Source organism: Sturnus vulgaris, chromosome 1 (assembly GCF_052056855.1).
Source record: "Sturnus vulgaris isolate bStuVul1 chromosome 1, bStuVul1.hap1, whole genome shotgun sequence".
Lineage (NCBI taxonomy): Eukaryota > Metazoa > Chordata > Aves > Passeriformes > Sturnidae > Sturnus > Sturnus vulgaris.
In genome coordinates, this window is record NC_142243.1 from 26937100 (window position 1) to 26954702 (window position 17603).

A 17603-nucleotide genomic window follows, 5' to 3' on the forward strand; every position below is an offset into this window, starting at 1 on the left:
CTACATTTTAATGATCTAGATTTTTTAAGTAAACTTATTTTCTTAACAGGAGCTAGTGCCATTGGAAGTCAAGTTATTATAACATTTGTGAATTATATTTCACCTAGAAATTGTTTTTTCCTTTGCTTTTAGGAGTACTGTTTCATCAATGCACAAGGAAACAAACATCACTTTTGTTTGCCTCTTTTACAATGAATTCTAATTTTACATCATAGCCCCATCTAGTATATGTCTAGTCCCTAACACCTGATATTCAGGCCTTTTCTGAAAATGATCAGCTGCTTTTCTAACTCTAGATATCAATTGAATACAGTATTATTTATATATACACATATATAAAAATCTGTATTTCCTTCCTTCAGTTTTATAATTTTTGCATTCTTCATTCTTAGTAGAAAATGCCCTGAACAAACTGGTCTGATCTCAAGCTGACCCATCTTTGAGCAGGAGGATCGACTAGAGACCTCCTGAGCTGCTTTCCCATCTGAATTATTTTGTGATAAGTATTTCATGTTTATATACTTAGCAGCTTGGATGTGCAAATGGAGAAGGTAATAAAACACTTCAATTTTAAAGTCCAAGTGTATCTGTTTTCCCTCTGGGAATGTGAGAGAAGACGTCACTTTCCAGTGCAAGACCCTGAGCTTCACATGTATTGATCTGCCCAGCTTTGAGCAGAATCCAGGCACTGCCCTGGGCTCTGCCTGTCCAGGTGAGCTCTTGGGACTCAGACACATACTGCCTTCTAAAATATCACTTGTAGTGCAACTTTCATGCTTCTAAAAATTAATAGCAGATTTTACTACTCCATTTCAGAGTGCACGAGCAATTTGGGTATTTGAGTTTATTGATTAATTTTTGTATATTTTCAGAAATATCTGATAATGGAGATAGATTTGAAGGTTTGGGTTCACATGTTTTTTAACTTTTTTTCCCCTCTCCTTAAATTTTCTCCTCGAACATATATAGGCTTAGGTGGAGCTTGTGGAGCTCACGCTGACACAATTAAATGGCACTAATCTCTGGCAGTGATAAGACTTCAAGAACTTTTTCCAATTCTTTTGTGCTTGAGTCCTGCTCTATTGACCAGCAGTTCTGTATTTTTGAAAGTCACTGACCTCTGGACTTTATCACAAACCACACTAGCTTAAACTTGCAAGATGATACATACATGGCAGTCTCCAAGATAAACCTTGGGAGGGATTAATATTTCCGATATTTCTGAGTTTATGACCAGTTTGCAGGAGAACAGACTTAAAGGTTTCTTTTTCTTCTATTGTTCTTTTCTTGTTTTACTTTCATCAAGGTAATTATTTTTATATTTTTTCAGTTTATCTCTCATCATAGATGAAACAACTGATTAATACCAAGGAAAACAAAAAAAAGGATAAAGTTATAGCAAAAAAAAGTAATATTTCACCTTTGGATGATCATTTATTAGAGAGTTCATCCATGATGTATATAACATGTTAATAAAGACTAAGGGTGTAGTATTTATGCAAGAAAAGCAGAGTGGCATAAGGTGGTAATCCTCCAGTGAAGCAATAACTTCAGGAGCTCCAACTCATCAGAAGATTTTTGACATCTTTCCCTTGGGCCAGGTCAATTGAAACTAAAAGCATTGCAAATGTCACATCCTGAGGGCTGTTGGAGGCAGAAGTGACATGCATTTACAAGCCTTTGCTGGCTGGCTTATCTTTGCAGCACTATTGATTACCTCATGAGGAAGAGGCTGTATATTCTTTCCCCTCTGCCAGAGCACGGTAAGTTATGTGGGCACAGGTAATAGAGGCAGTGAATTTGGGGGAAAATAGATCTATACTGAAGTAAAGTACAATGGACATGCTGACGTCAATAAAGGTGCTGTGATAAAAAAAAGAGGGGAATGATCACACCACGAGCTCCAGTGAGTTAAGCTATGTTAGTATGGCAAGTAACAAAGCCTGTGACAAATTATTATACCAGCTGTCCCGTTTTGTCTTTCTAAATTGTTCTATGCCCATGTCCTTTGCAAAAAGCTGATTTCCTATGTCTTTGTAAGTACATCACCATGGCAGAAGGGTATGGGGCATATTTCTTCTCATAGGCTTTACCTAGAAAAATTCTTAGTTTATTAATACAGTTGTATTTTCAGGGACATAGAACTTGGGAAAAGTTTTAGTGTTCTGCTCCTTCAGAGATGGTAATGTAGACTTCTAATAGTAAGAAAAACTAGATATTTCATGACAAGCTATCCAACCTATTAAAATTCCCATTAAAAATAATTTAGACATTTATGTCATAAAATGACATTGTACTATGATAGAACACTAATCAAATTACAATTATTTTCATTTGGCATGAAAAGACATTACAAATTCTTTCTCTTTATCAACTTAACTTTGCTAATTGAAGGAAATGGTTTGATTGTCCTTTAGTGGATAGGCAAAGCACATTTGTATTGCCAAATCAGCCTTTTCAAGACTGCTGCATAGTAATAGCTGTTGAATGGCTACAGAATGATTCTTCTATATTTAAAAACTGCTGCTTCCATTTCTTTTCTTGTTTAAAACCTAATTTAACCTGTTGATCCAACTTATAGCAAAGCAAGCGAATAAACCTGATAACAATTTTTTTATGCTAATTATACACAGTAAGCAAAGAGGTGTGTAATGACTAAAGGCAGAACATAGTCTCTTTATGGTAAATTCACATATTTTTACTATGCCTGTCCATAGGCACTCTATACCGTAATAGGACTGCTGCAATGAGAAATGAACATCACGGTTTTTGTTACATATAGCAAAGGTCCATTTAAATTCCAAATAAATTTCACAAATATGTGAGAACTTTGCTTGCTTGCAATGTTGGGGAAACATTTGCAATGTCTGTTTCTTGATGTGATTCTGATATTTTTTAAAGTTTTGATCTATAAAATTACTTCAGGCTTCTGTTTTGACATTAGACGTTTCTTAATTTTGCAAGTCACTACACACAATAGAGTTTTCATTCCCATGTGAGAGAATTCAGCAGAGACTGATTTTAACAGCATCAAGTATTGTAACAAAACATTTTTATTTCAATACTGCCTGTCCCAGCAGGAAAGCTCTTATTTCTGAATTCCCCATGGAACTAGCTCTTGTACTTGCTAATTGCTGTACCACTTCCCTGAAGCTTATCATCACTGAGGTCTAAGTTTCTCACTGAGAACTTGACTGGAAACAAACACTCAAGTAAAGCATATTTTCCATTAAAAACTAGTAAATTATAGTCCACATTCTCATAATGCCTGTTATCCTGTAAATATGTACACATGTACACAAAATGTAATTACACCTGGAACTGCAATAGGAATGGCAGTCTAGTGATGCCTTCTCTTACCACTTGGATGTTTGTTTAGTAGCACAGCATGAAGAGCCTCATTAGTCATATACAAAGTCTGCAGCCAGGTTTTGGTTATTAAACAATGAAAATGTATGCTTGTATTTGAACCCATTCCAGGGCAATCTGTTTTTAGCTGAATAACATATAAAAAATCCAAACAATTTTCCCACATTGATTAACAATTAATTTCTGAGGGCTTTTACATAGGACATGCATTTAGTACAAAATAAAAAACTGTTTGCATAATGGGATTGCTGTATTAAACTAGATCATGTTCAGACTGTGATTGTGCGTTATAGCCTAAATTTTTTATACTGAATAGCATCAAAATCACGTAATGTTGAACTTTTTGTTTCATATGATAAGTATACCAGGAGATCATGTGAAGCAAGAAGAAACCAGAAATGTTAAAAAAATACTGTATATGCAGATAAAGGATAGCAGTGTTTTCTGGTTTTGAACTGGAGGCAGTCTTTAAGTCAACATATCTGGAGCTAATATAAGATGTGGTTGGTTTGATTCAGAATTTAAAAGACTACTACAGTAAGTAAAAGAAAGCTTTGATTAAGAAGATAATTTTTTACAAAGACGACAAGAGGGTACAGGCTCCTATTACAGCAAAGAAATGTTGGATTCCATGCCAAATTCCATGGTAAATCAATAGATAAAATGAAAGGACTTAGTGAACTTGCTTTCATAATCTCTCCATCATCTAAAGACTCTTGTCAATACAGAAATGCTGAATGCAAGGAGTTGCGACTGCTGAAGGGTTCTCTCGACATGACAAGGAACTACATCTTACCACACAGTCACACTGGCTATTTATGTAACCCCCTAGGTACACATTTTTTTACATTTACTAGATAAGTGTTACTAAATCAGATGTCAAACTCATTCCCAAAATGTTCTCTACATTTTCATGAGTATTTTATGCATAAAGATAAATATTTTGGGTTTTTTTCCTGCATCTTCTCAAAGGTTGGAAAGACCAATTGATCTGCTGTTAATGATTGATAATAGGAGAAATCTGGTGAGCTTTGTATCTGGAATAATACCACATTAAATAACAGTATATCATGTTTGAATGGTTATAAGAATTGTACTGGTAGGTAAAAAAAAATTATTTTCTGTTCATTGTTCAGTCTTAGCAATAAATTATTCCTTATTGAAAAATAAATAGAATTTTACTACCTAATTCCTCTTATTGGTAGAACATTGCCATCGCCTTTTTCATGTTTCACTGATCTTTAAATGGCTCACACAATTTTAATGAGTTTAAGGGTTATTTTCAAGGAGAGTTTTTGTATGTACTGCCTATTTTTTGTTTAACAAGGAACCATTTTCTACTTTGAAGTGTAGGCTTATCTACGTCTTTTTTTTCAGCTCTTTTGCTATTAAAGAGATCATAAAATTGTCCATGTGCCATTTCAAGAAATAGCTGTAGAAACCTTTTTCAAGTAGGTTTCATTCTTTGGCTCTGGCCATTTTGATACAAAATGCTGAATTGTGAAATTTTTCTTTGATATGTGTTGAGCGTGGGTATCTTTCAGCACAGTCATATCAAATCCTTCCTCTTCTTCTGACACTGCACTGACCCGCGGTGATTTTTTTTCATCCAGCTCTTGTAATTTTGGATAGGTTTGTCTGGTCCTGTTTAAGCTTGCTTGTATCTTGGTTGTAGCAGTGATTCAGACTGGCTTTGAAGAACTGATGTTTATGTATCAAATAGATAAATGCTTTAATAGATTCCTAGAATGCGCTATGCTTTCATCCTCCGTTATTTCCAGGACTCCCCAGAGTTCCTGGTTTTGCTCTTAATTTGCATTATTCTTATGAGTCCTCATTGGACAGCATCTAATTCACGATGCAAAACACTGTACCATGTGCTGAAGGTTATATATGGACATGGATTGGTTTCTTTTCTTCCTTCAGGGAATAAGTTGCAAGATATTAACCCATTGATATTTTGAGGCATACTGTTAACACAATGTGTTTCATTTGGCATCTTTTTTATCCAGTGGGCATAATTGTAGGTGGAGATAAATTATATCCTTCCCCTCATATATACAACAAATCCCCCCATTATTCTGCAGACTCTCAGACCAAACAGGCGTTTAAGTATGTGGCTCATCTTACTTACATGCATTTAACACATTGGGTTTTATTTGACAGCTGAACCCTCAAAGAAGCTCCTGGCACCTTAGGAGATGGCTGAGACACAGAGGAAATATATGTATGTGATGCTTGAAGTGCTTGACCATTTGCAGGCTCCAAAGCCTTGGGGTATTTAAATGCTAGGGTTAAATAGGCAGGTAGTTAACTTAATTGCATTTAAAAAACTTCTATTAGTTTTTACAGGGCATTGATTTTGCATATCACCCAAATTGTCTGAGGACTCCCAACTTAAGTGATCATTTGCACAGCCTTCCTAGGCTGAAGTCTTTTGAGATAACACACCTAGGAGGACGGAGAGCTGTATTTGTAAAGAGCAGTGGCACCAAGGGGTGAGGGATTACTGTGAGCAGCACTGCCAAGATCATTTCAACAGCATGAAAACTGCTGATAAACGCTGTGGAAAAAACCTGAACTCCCCAGTTCACGGAAGCCTGCTCTACCAGATAGGCTTGAATGGCTGCCAGTGTGTGAATCAGATGTCACTTGGGTTTGTGCTAGAGCAGACAATCTGTTTCAGCAGCACCAGGGCCTGAAAAGAGGGAATGAATCAATGGGAAGAGACTCCATACACAATGTCCTTTTCATGTTACCCGGAAAACCAGTTTTATGCCAAATTACTCTGGGATCAGGCTCATGCCATTTACCTTATTGGAAAGCAATAGCTCCCCTTTATCAGTCAGTACAGTACTCATTTTCATTCCCATCTTTGCATTAAAGAAAGGAATAAGGTTTCTTTGAGAATAGCATTGAATTAGGTTTCATTCTGTGAGGCCATGCAACTCTTGATAAATAATTCTGTTTGCCAACATTTAAATCACTTGTTTTCATGATAAGGAGAATTTAAATTTTCTTTTGAATTAGTTGAAATTTTATTGATTGCAGGTTCTGTACTACTTCTGGGACTCTCTCTGCCCCATTTAGAAAAAATGCCAAATTAGAAAGAAAAAAAATTTTTAAAGCTTTATTCCTCCCCCAGAAACACAAACATGCATGTGCACAGACACACACTCCATCATTTTGAATGCTGGTTTTGGTCATTGCAAATGGCTTGAATTATTTGAAATATAGAAGGGAGGGATCCAGTAACTTTTTATATTTATCAGTGAAGCTTAACTGTGTTCTTACCATGGGTCTAGTAGGCCATCTTTTCTGTTCAGGTTTGGTTTACATGGTTTTCAGGTCTCTTAACTATATTCATTATTATTACTATTAATTTTTATTTTCATTTTATATTCATATTATTATTATTATTATTCATTTTCTACTTCCCTGAACTTTAAATAACTACCATATTCTCTCAATAATTTGAAAAACATTTGCATTGGATGCAGACAGAAAAGAAGAACTTTGAGTGATCTGTCCGGCCAGTCAGTGAAAAGCCATTCCCAGGTTGAAGTTTCTGAGGGTATAGATTATTGCTGAGTGATATGTTTGCACTTGTATTAACCAAGTATTGCATGTATGGAAAGAGCCAGGATGGCAAACAAATGGTGGTTCCTGAAAAGGGAGACATGACACAATTATAATTTGTTGCCTCATTGCAGGGCTGTTATCCTTCCCCGTTGCCTATCTTTCTAAACAAACTTGTTTTGTGTACCCTATTTACTAACCAGGAAAGTAGGAAAGTTGCTATCAGGGCAGAAATGAATGATGTGTAGAAGAAACGAAGGCTTAATTTAGATTTAGAATTAATCTTTTTAGATCTCTTGCAAAATATTTTTTCTCTCACAGAGTGTGATTTTTTGTTAATTTCTTGCCACTCTTTTAATAACTGTACCTCTTTCTGTGAAGCCCTTCTCAAATTATCACCAGTGTCCCTGGTGCTATATTATTCCATGCATATTTTCTGTCTGTTGCTGATTTAAGCCTTAAGTATTTCAAAAGCTCAAAGTTAAAAAAACAAAAAAATCAATGATAACATATATGCAGCATCTATAATACATAAAGACAGTGGTCTGAAATGGCCATTTGAAAATTCTGGAAAATTAATCATGGTAATATTTATTGCAGAACTGTCTCCTTTATCAACATAATTATTATTGTTATTGATATTACTATAAGCATCCTATTATTGTAGCCTTGTGCTATTAGATGGGAGCCTGTTCCCAGGCAAAAGCAAACTTTCTACAGCTTTTTTGGCCAAGTATTTGAAATAGTGAGATATATTTGGACTTAGCTGCACAGAGATGTTCCTGCTGCCCTACACATGAAGGGTAGGACTTCTGCACCAAATAGCTGAGCACAGTGACCCCACTGCTCTCTAGCCCACAGGCACAAGTGCATGAAGCAATAGGAAGCATATGCTGCTTGTGGCCTCCAGCCCTGAAGTCTCTGAAACACATGGGCAATGTCCAGGAGATGGTGTCAAAACAGAGCTGGAGCAGTAATTGTACACTCTCTCTGGTTGCAGGCCTTTAGTGTCATGCTTGTGACTCCAAATGCTACCGTGAATAATTGAATCCCACCTGGGGTTGCAGCTCCCCTCTGTGTCCAGTTTTAAACAATTATGAGTTTGGAGCTCCTGGGTGAAGACATATTATAGGCATTTTAAAACCCCATATTCATTTATTGCCTCAGCTTTCTCTTTGTCAATTTGTTTTTCAATCTTGTAAAAATAAACTGCTGAGGACTATACAGGAGTTCAGAATTAAATGGTTATTAGCTGTGTGCCTCCAAATAGGCTTTGTAGTTCTGATGGGATTTCACAACACACTGATGCTCTGCTGAGCAGAAATGCCCAATGCCCAGGCTGAGAGGGCAACTTTGCCACAACCAGCACAGTGGGTTCTGTGAGCTCTGTCTTACCACCCCAGTGCTTCACACAAGCTATAGCTCAGCTTAGCTGGATAACCACAGTAATAACGATAACAATAGTAATGTGAATTTTATTGTTCTGTTGGGGAGAAACCAGACTGGCTGCCAACCCTGCAAGTTTCATCTGGATTTCCTCCAGCATGCTCCTCAATGCCAGTGGCAAAGACTGTGCAGCTCTGATTATTCCTCATCCTGCTGCCTGCAGGTTTTGTCAGAGAGATGTTTGTATGCAGCTAATGGGGCTGTCATGAGAACTGTGGCCCTGAGGGTCAGAGACAGTTTAAGTCTCAGGAGTACCAATAAAGTTTCTGAGTTTGCTGCTTACAGAAAATTAACAATGCATTTAGACTTTCTGACTAGAAATATTTATAAATGTAATCAAAGAATTATTTGGCATACAAAGCCTAGAACTTTTTGTATGCCAGTTTTGGGAGTTTATATTGAAAGAATTATCCAGTAATAGAATTCCAGCCCACAGAAAGGTAAGTCTTGACATGTTTGTGACTTTTTGTGTATGTCAATACATTCAACAGTTTGCAGAGCTGACCAAACAAGATTTTCTTTTCATAAAACAGTGAGATTGGGTAATCTGTTGCACTTTCTCAATTAGTTGTAATGAAAGACATTTGACTACATTATTGGAAAACTAATATAATTATCGAATGCTGTATAGGAAAATTCATAACAATTTGGAGCTGCTGGGAACATTTAATGAGATTTCTTTTTTTGCTTTCATTCATTCAAGTATGTCCTTAAGCAGTTAGATTGGTAAAAGTTGAGATATTTTGGCATTAAACAGTTTCTTAAATTCAGAATTCTTGTGTAGTGGGGTCTGTTCATGTCCCAAGCCTTATCTGAGCCTGATTAGAATGGAGAACATTTTTTGAGGATTTTTTTTTCATTTTTTCCATGATAAAGTTTCTATCATAAATTATGACAAAACTAGATTTTTCTTTTTTTTTTTTTAAGATTGCTGCTTAATCTGCAAATTCAATACAGAAGAAAAAGAAAAGTGCTTTATTGGAAGGTTTAAATAATCAGAATGATCTTGAGTAGAAAAAAAAGGCACAATGAAGAAAAAAAAAGACAATAATAATTGTTGTGGGCACTCTTATTTCTAAATTCTAAATACAGCTTGTAGCTTGTGGCTGTAAGACAGACTTCATGACTACTTTAAATGTAATGGTAACCCAACAAAAATTCATTTATTCCTCTGTATTAGAAAAATGACTCCTGAAGAACAAAAGTTGTCTGCAGTTTTAAGTAAGCTGTATCTTTGAGTGTAACTTTGAGGTAATTGTTTTTATGTTGTATAATATGACCCAAATATTGTGTTTTTGTCAGCATGTCTAATAGGTTGCTCAATACCCTTGTTCTGCACAGGTCACTGAGCCCATTCACGTTCAATGATATACAGTATGAATGCTCATGGGTAGTTTGATACATCTTTAATAGAAGGTGAAGGAAATGGCACAAGTTTATTTTTTGACCTTCTAGAAGTGCACTTCCAGATGAAGTGAATTGCACTTTTAGCTTCATCAATGAAATGAGAAATTCTAGGGTAGAAAATGTTTAATTACTGCAGATAAACTTCTGAGAGCTGGCCAGTCATTTTCTGTGATTGCCATTATAATGCAAATTAAAGGAACATTTGTTTTAGATAAATTATTGTACAAAGTGAAAGGTCATCACAAGCATTTTCATCTCACATCTGAGTTCTTGGATTAGTTTATGCTACTTGAACAACTTTGTCTCTGCCCTCAGTGCAAAATGCTCTGAATAAGTAGCTCTGCTCAGGGCTTTTAGCTTGAGACTACATGAAAGAACTCTGAATACTTGATCATAAGTAATATATACTAAAAGTTGATGTCAGTGGACATTAGAAAAATTAAAAGTGGGAAACTTACTTCTTAGAAAGTGATTATTTTATATAAGAATCATTATGATAATTATTATGATGACAAAAATTCTCTAGTGTCAATAAAATGAATATTATATGGAACAGAAAAGGATGAAAAGAACCCTGAAAGCCTAGTGCTAGACGACCATTAACTTTATTAATGTAGAATTAAAATGGCTTGAGGTCATTCTGGGCCATTTACCAAGTTGCAGAAAACCAAATTCATGAGACACAAGACAGGCAGTTCAGGCATGATCCCAGATCTTTCTGGTGGAGTCATAACAAAGAGGTGGCAGCAGCTAGTGGTGGTTATCTGGAGAATGGAGATACTTGTACTCTCTGGCATGCCTGATGGGTGTGAGAAATAATTCGAGTGCTGTGGTGGAGTGTAACTGAGAATTGAACAAACTGGGATAGCTGTTCACCTCTTGGTGGTGGTGCTGGGAGAGGAGTCTGACCCTGGGCAATGAAGAGATGTAGGTGCTCCTCCAGTGTTCCCCTTCTCTGGCAGATCAGCAGGCTGTGCCTTCTTGCCTGAAAATTGCTGGCAGAGGAGTGGGGCAAGTGCTCAATGACATATTGATAAAACTTTTTAGTGTTTTGTATCACAGTATACACAGCATAAAGGAGTTTTAAAACTTAGTGGAGGTACAATGTCACACATTCTGAAGGACTGCATGGAGGGCTCATGTGGGGAAGTCTGGTAAAATAATGTGATGGGAGGAATTTAAGTGTATTTAAGTGTCTTTTAACATGGTGTGTCTAAGTTCTGTGGCAGAGAAGTGTCTTTCCCACTTGATGCCCAGTCTTCCTGCCAGACACAGTTGATGGATGGCAGATGACAGTAGTGCTTACAACTTGCATGCAGTGTAAGGACATAAAGACCACAGTGGCCTGTCTCAAACACTGTTAAGGTCCCAGAAGGACTTTGCCATGAAATAAACATAGAATAGAGCTGTAGGATGGCACTAACTCCATACCTGGTGGAGGTGAGATAGGTTAGCACATCCTGGGTAACGCATCAGACAAAATATCCCATGGTGACAAGCAGCATAAAGAAGCAACTGCCCACACACCAGTCAAAGATTACCCCAAATTATGGGACAGATGGCATCAGCAATCACCAAAGACCACCACAGCCCCTCTGAACATGCCTCCCTGATATCTGGAACCTGGATTGTAAGATAAGCTCCCACAGTGGGACCTTGAGATAAGATGAAGGTAGTACTATTGTCTGGGTGTCATCTCAGACCTAGAGGGAGGTTACCAAAGGACAGGAGTGCATCACTGCTAATGGACACAAAGAATGCAGAACTTATGGGCCATAAGGAAAGCTTGGTGATAGGTTTAAAGCACTGATCACCACTACTATCTCTGTGAGTAGTGACCCCAGTTTTCTTACTTTACCTAGAACACTTCTGGAATGACATCCTCACTTATGCTTCTGGTTCATTACTTTGGTGGCAAAAAAATCAGCTAGTGATATTGTCATGTTTCACACTCAGCTTCTTCTCTTAAATCTTCAGGAAATGGAAGTGAGGGTATTTTTAGTGACAGGACTCACACCTGGGTGGATTTCGTAGTAGGGTATAACATTGCCATGTTTGTGGAAGTGTTTTACCATTTAGGAAAATAGCTAATGGGCAGCTCTGTGACACTGCTGGCAAATCATCAGTAATAATTTTCCTTTTTATGCTGGAAGGAGGGTTATGAACAGGGAATGCACTAGGAGAAAGAGAACCCAAAAAGCTGTGCTAAAATACAAAACAGCACTTAAGAGATAGAACAAAAACATTTTAGACAGGGTTTGTCTACTTAGAATTTCACTGAGATTTAGAGATCAAATGCAGTGCAAAGCTTCTCCTCACCTTATCTTTGTCACATTTGTGCTTGGAAATGTACTCTGCAATTTCCAGCATATTACACAGCTTATTTCCAACCTAATTGGGAGGGAGTGGCCCTTCTTTATATTTTATATTTCTTTATATTTTGCTTTTTATCCCAGGCATACTTTATAAATTACGTCACAGTATATTGCAGGTATTATAAATCTTACTGTACACATGCCAGTGTCCTCTAAATTGAGCCTCTGGGCATTTATGTTGATCTTTTGCTGACTCATTGGTCCAGTTTCAATTTTCAGAGTGCTTTTTAATCTAGTCTCAGTTCTACTCCTGGATTTATTGTTCCTTCTTTCAGATTGATCTAAAAGTCTACTTATTGTTGTACTGTTCTGTTGGATAGAGAGATTTAGCTGCTTGAAGGTAAACTGATGACAAATTAGTAGCACTTCAAGAGCAACTTTCAGAATGAAGGAAGCTCTTTGTGGTCGCCATAAGACCAGGATTTTGCCTGAGATGAGACAATGCAGTAATGCCAAAGCCTTTACTGTAAGAAGGTGTAAAAGAAGGGATTAATTGCTTTGATACACAGTTCTGGAGAGTGAATAGATTGCCAAAGTGTGTTACAAGAGAAGTACAAAACCAGCTGTGAGAGATGGAGAGCTGCAGAGTGCTCTGCCACCAGGCAGCAGGTACTTTGTGCAAGAGAGGAGCATTCAGAGATGAAGCTCACCAACCCCATCAGAAAAGCTATAAATGAAACATAAAAAGAATGCAGTTAGTTTTAGGAGAGAAGGCTTTCTACCCCTGGTTTTAAAGCCAGTCTAAGGTCACATGGATCCTTGCTGACACTGTGAGCACAGTTATGGCTGTATCTTACCTTTCCTGCCCTTGCCCAGGCTCTAGCAGTCATGGATGCTGGCTGTGGGCACACAAAATGAAACAGGCTCAAGGTTCACAGGCCTGCTGTCATCTGATGTTTGTGGTGGGGAGACAGTGAGACTGATATTAATCCCTTTGTCTTGGCTTTCCCAGACTGGACACTCATTTGAATCAAGACCTTGTCTTGGCCCGGGGGATTTCACATTTATGTAATTCCATGATCATTAAATAGATGTCAGAAATGTTTTCTCTCCCTTAATCTGTTGCTTTTCTTTTCTTACTTTCTTTTTTGAAGCAGTTTTGGTTGGCTGCATGCTGAGTCTCTCACTCATTGCAGAATTTAGCAAAAGCAGTCTGGCAGATAGACTTATTCCATTTTCATAATGTTCCAACAACAGCATCATGGCTTTTTTCCTGACAAGTGGGAGATTTAAGAAAATAATAATAAAAAATAAGCACATTATAACCCAGCAGGAATGATTTTTACAAAGTTACATCTTAATGCAAGAACTACATAGTAAGAGGCTTTTTAGGTCAGCATAATCGAGCTATAGAGTTGCTCTGGGTTTTGTTTTCCTTCATATTTGTTTTTTTAGTGCCTGCTATGGTTTGATGAGCTATGCCGTGTGTGCTGTTTCAGAAACATCACAAAGAATCAGCAGTCACAGAAGGGGCGCAACATTGTCAAATTGGAGCAACAGGAATTTGTGTGTGTGTCTTTTGTTCCAGTGCAATGACCCTCCAGGAAAAGTGTCAGATTTCAAAGAAATCCTTGTGGAAGACCATTTTTGTGCATATACATTTTAAAAAGCTTGCTGCTGATACGTGGGGGAGATGAGAGCAATCATATTACAGAGACCTGCAGTGCCCAGGCTGAAGAGATGTTGCAAGTTTACGTGATGCCCAGAAAAAATAGACCCTGTGACCCCCACAGGCAGCCTTCTAACATCTGTGACCCTAATTTTTCTGTCAGGGAGTTCAAGTTTTTCAGCTTTTAAAGAGATTTGCAGAGGATTTTTCTGACTTATAGGCTCATTCTCCTACTCAGCAAGTCACCAGTGACTTCCTCTCAAGGCCACAAAACGTGATCCTGCAGCCACAGCCATGCCAGCAGCTCTCCCTGCCCCAGCCCTTGTGCTGCCGAGCTGTGTGTTTGTACCAGCCAGCAGATGCTGCCCTCACTTTTTAGCAAAATAACCAGAAGCTGACAGAAGAAACACAAAACCTTTCTCCCTTTTAGCACTGCTGGCAAGATAAGCAGCACAGGAACGTGTTTGCCAGGGAGATCATGATGCTGTCAGAAGGCATTAAAAGAGTCTAAGCAGCTTCAGAGCCTGCTATGCCAGGCAAGATGTGCACACAAAGTCACCACTCGTGTCTTGGTGAGCCCACACTGTAAGACACATTTTAGATGGAGCTGCTTGCACAGCACAGGATCTTTGTTGAAATCTCCTCCTCTTGAACTCGGTACGGAAACATATGCTGCTGAGCCTGAATGTGTATTTTTAAATTATTCAAAGTGTTTTTGAAATCAAATATTGCAATATGTCTGTCATGCACCGTCAGGAAATGTCAGAGGTTTTTTTGAAGGCATTTTTTCTGTGTTCATGGACTGTCTCACACAAGCAGCCATAACTCATGACCTCTACTTTCACAGCACGTTCTGGGGCTACTATGATGAAAAGAGTAAGCAATACATTTTAAGAGACAGATTGTTTTAAATATTTTATGAAACAAATGTTTTCATGTTTGTTTTAATTGCGGTCAAGGAGTCTTACATACAAGACACTAAAAAGTTCACTTAGTGGAATGGATGTTTCTCTAGCGTCTTATCAGGATAAATCCTGTTCTTCAGAGCATGGAAAAACCCCATAAATGTTGACAGAATAAAAAATATAGTGTATTTCTGCAAAATGTTGGAAGATACAAGGGCCTGTAGATATACCTTTACTATGGTTACAGTAATTATTTTCTTAAGTTTTCTTAATTCAATAATTTAAAATTTTTAGCAGTCTTTTCATTTCCTCCTTGCTCATTCTCTAAAATATCTGAAATGAAATTAAAAACGGTCAAGACAGTTTTCTTTCAGCTGGTTCCAACAAACAGGCCTGTTCAGTCTGAGATTTGAAAGGCTTTCCGCCCATCTGTTTTCTTTTTTGGTCTTTGGCATTTTACCCACTGAGATTAAGTGATAGAAGAGGTAACATCTGTACTCTTTCCAAATCTGGATTACACTCTATGGGAAATAAACATAGGAAATTTGGTGGAATTAAACTTTTATAGAAGGTCTGTAACAGAGGAAACTCTGGAAGTGTGTGTACACAGTAAATACAGGGAAGTCATCGCTTGTCCTCTGGGTTTCATGCTGGCATACAGTGAAAGGCTGAACAGATAAAAGAGAGAGGGTGTCCTTGTTTATTCAAGATTATGCATTTTCCTAACAAAGAGCTGTTTCAGAGGACCTATAATGCAGGTTTTCTGCTTTGTGGGCAAAAAACAAAAAAAGGAAACCAGAGACAATAAGGGAAATTCCATTTTATAAGTAATAACTGGAAGGAGTGTCACTGCTTTTCCTTTTGCAGCAACAAAGATGGCACTCTTAAATAACATCATCTTAAGGCAGAGCTTTTATACACACAGGGCTTCATTTGTGGCACTCCAGCTTCTGCTAAAATTAGTGACTCAGAAATGAGGCATGTAGCCTTCCTTTGAAACAAACTCCTACTGCATTAATATTTCATGAAACTTTCTAGACAGATGGAAGTAGAAAACAAAAACTTGTCTTAGCTACACAAAATGTAGCTCAGAATGAGAGTCACTGGGCTGTTTGCTAGAATATGACAAAGTTCTGATCCATGTTGCTGGAGAAGAGGACAGAAAATCCAAGCATTGAGCTTACTGTTCCAGTGACCAAAAGGAAATTGCCAATAGTTGGTATTAGCAACTATTGCTTGGAACAACCTGAAAACCGGAGTTCAGTGGTTCCTGCTATGGGCTTCATGGTTTGATTCTGTCCCACAATACTGTGAAACTTTGCTTGTCTTTTCAGGTGGTGGTAGAAGAAAGTGGGTCACTGTCCAGGACAGTTAATGGCAAAAGTGAGTAATCTAAATAACCTCAATAAAATCTGAATTGTGAAAAACTTGTATCCATTCTCTGATAATGCTGATAATTCTCTGGGGGGGAAAAAAAATCTGTAAATAACCCAGACCTGCTTGCTATCCTTTCTTACTTTGAGAGTATTCCCTACACAGTCTTGGACAAAACCAGTATATTCCTATTGAAACTTTTTTCTAGGTGATTTGACCATTTCCTATGAGATGAAGAAATTCTAAATCAAAAACTTCCCAGAAAATATCCCTAGTCCAACACAGAGGCAAAAAAAGAAGCATGTGGTGGCACAAATAATACTTTAATAACTCACGTGCTGCTCTGATGAGGTATGACTTTTTCCCCTGTAGAGGGTTGTTACTGGGAGTGGAGAAATAATTGTATTAAAAAAAGGCAAATATTATAGGGAAAGCAAATGCAAAAGAGAAGTTGTTTAATAGATTGAATTGTTGAAATTATTTAAATTGTTGAGATAGTTCTCTCAACATCTTGGAAGATCTAGAAATATTCTCTGTAAGATTAATTAGTCACATCAAATTCCACTTTGTGCTCACCCTCATCCAACTGGAAAACATCTGGCTTTGAGCTATCAGAGATCATAACTGTGTTAATAGAAGATTCTGAGAGCAGTGAGAATTATTTAACATTTGTCTTATGAAGTACTTAAATTGTCTCTTCTTAATGATATTTCAGCTTCAAAAATTGAAAAAAAGAGAAAGTTCAAATACATAAGAGACAAGAAAGTTCAGCACACACGTATAAAGATATTCTTTGAAGTCTTCAGCTACCAAGGACCATTTTTGCCATTAAGCCATGAGCAAAAAGAAACTTTTTACCGCTAAGAGTAAAAAGCTTCTAAATGTTGTAAACTGCTGAGGCCATCTCAGAGCAATAACAAGGATTTTGCATCATGTAGATCCAAGCTAGGACACAGTGAAATTGATCCCTGGAAGTCTGTACACACTTCAAGGTTTCAGAAATAATTTTCTACTAACACTTTGCCTGTGGTCTTTATAGTAATTTTTTATCCATGCTTCAGCACAGTTCCTCTGTTATGATCCATCTTAGGACTAATACAAACTTACCTTTTGGTGCAAATGTTCTTTATGTAATTTATGGAATGAAGAGCAGAGAAGTTTTATATCCTTTTATTGCTTAATGCTTCATAATATGGAACAAAGATTTTACATTGCATTTCAGAGATGCTTATATAAGGAAGAGGATAGTAAGGCAAGTAAATGCATCTTTAATACTATGTTAATTTACAAAAGGACAAAGAATATCAGTGTTTGTTTCACTGACTTTCCCAAACTAACAAGTCTTTGTGAAAATATTTAAAGTTTTCTGTCAAGTGTACTATCATCATCTTTTCCCATATGTTGATACTGCATATTCTGTGTTACAATAATTATTTCGGGTAAAAATCCATTATTTTATCATAATTGCAAAATATTTTATAATCTACCACAATTTCAAATGCATTTGCAGTCATTTTCTAAACTTTAATCGTTGTTACC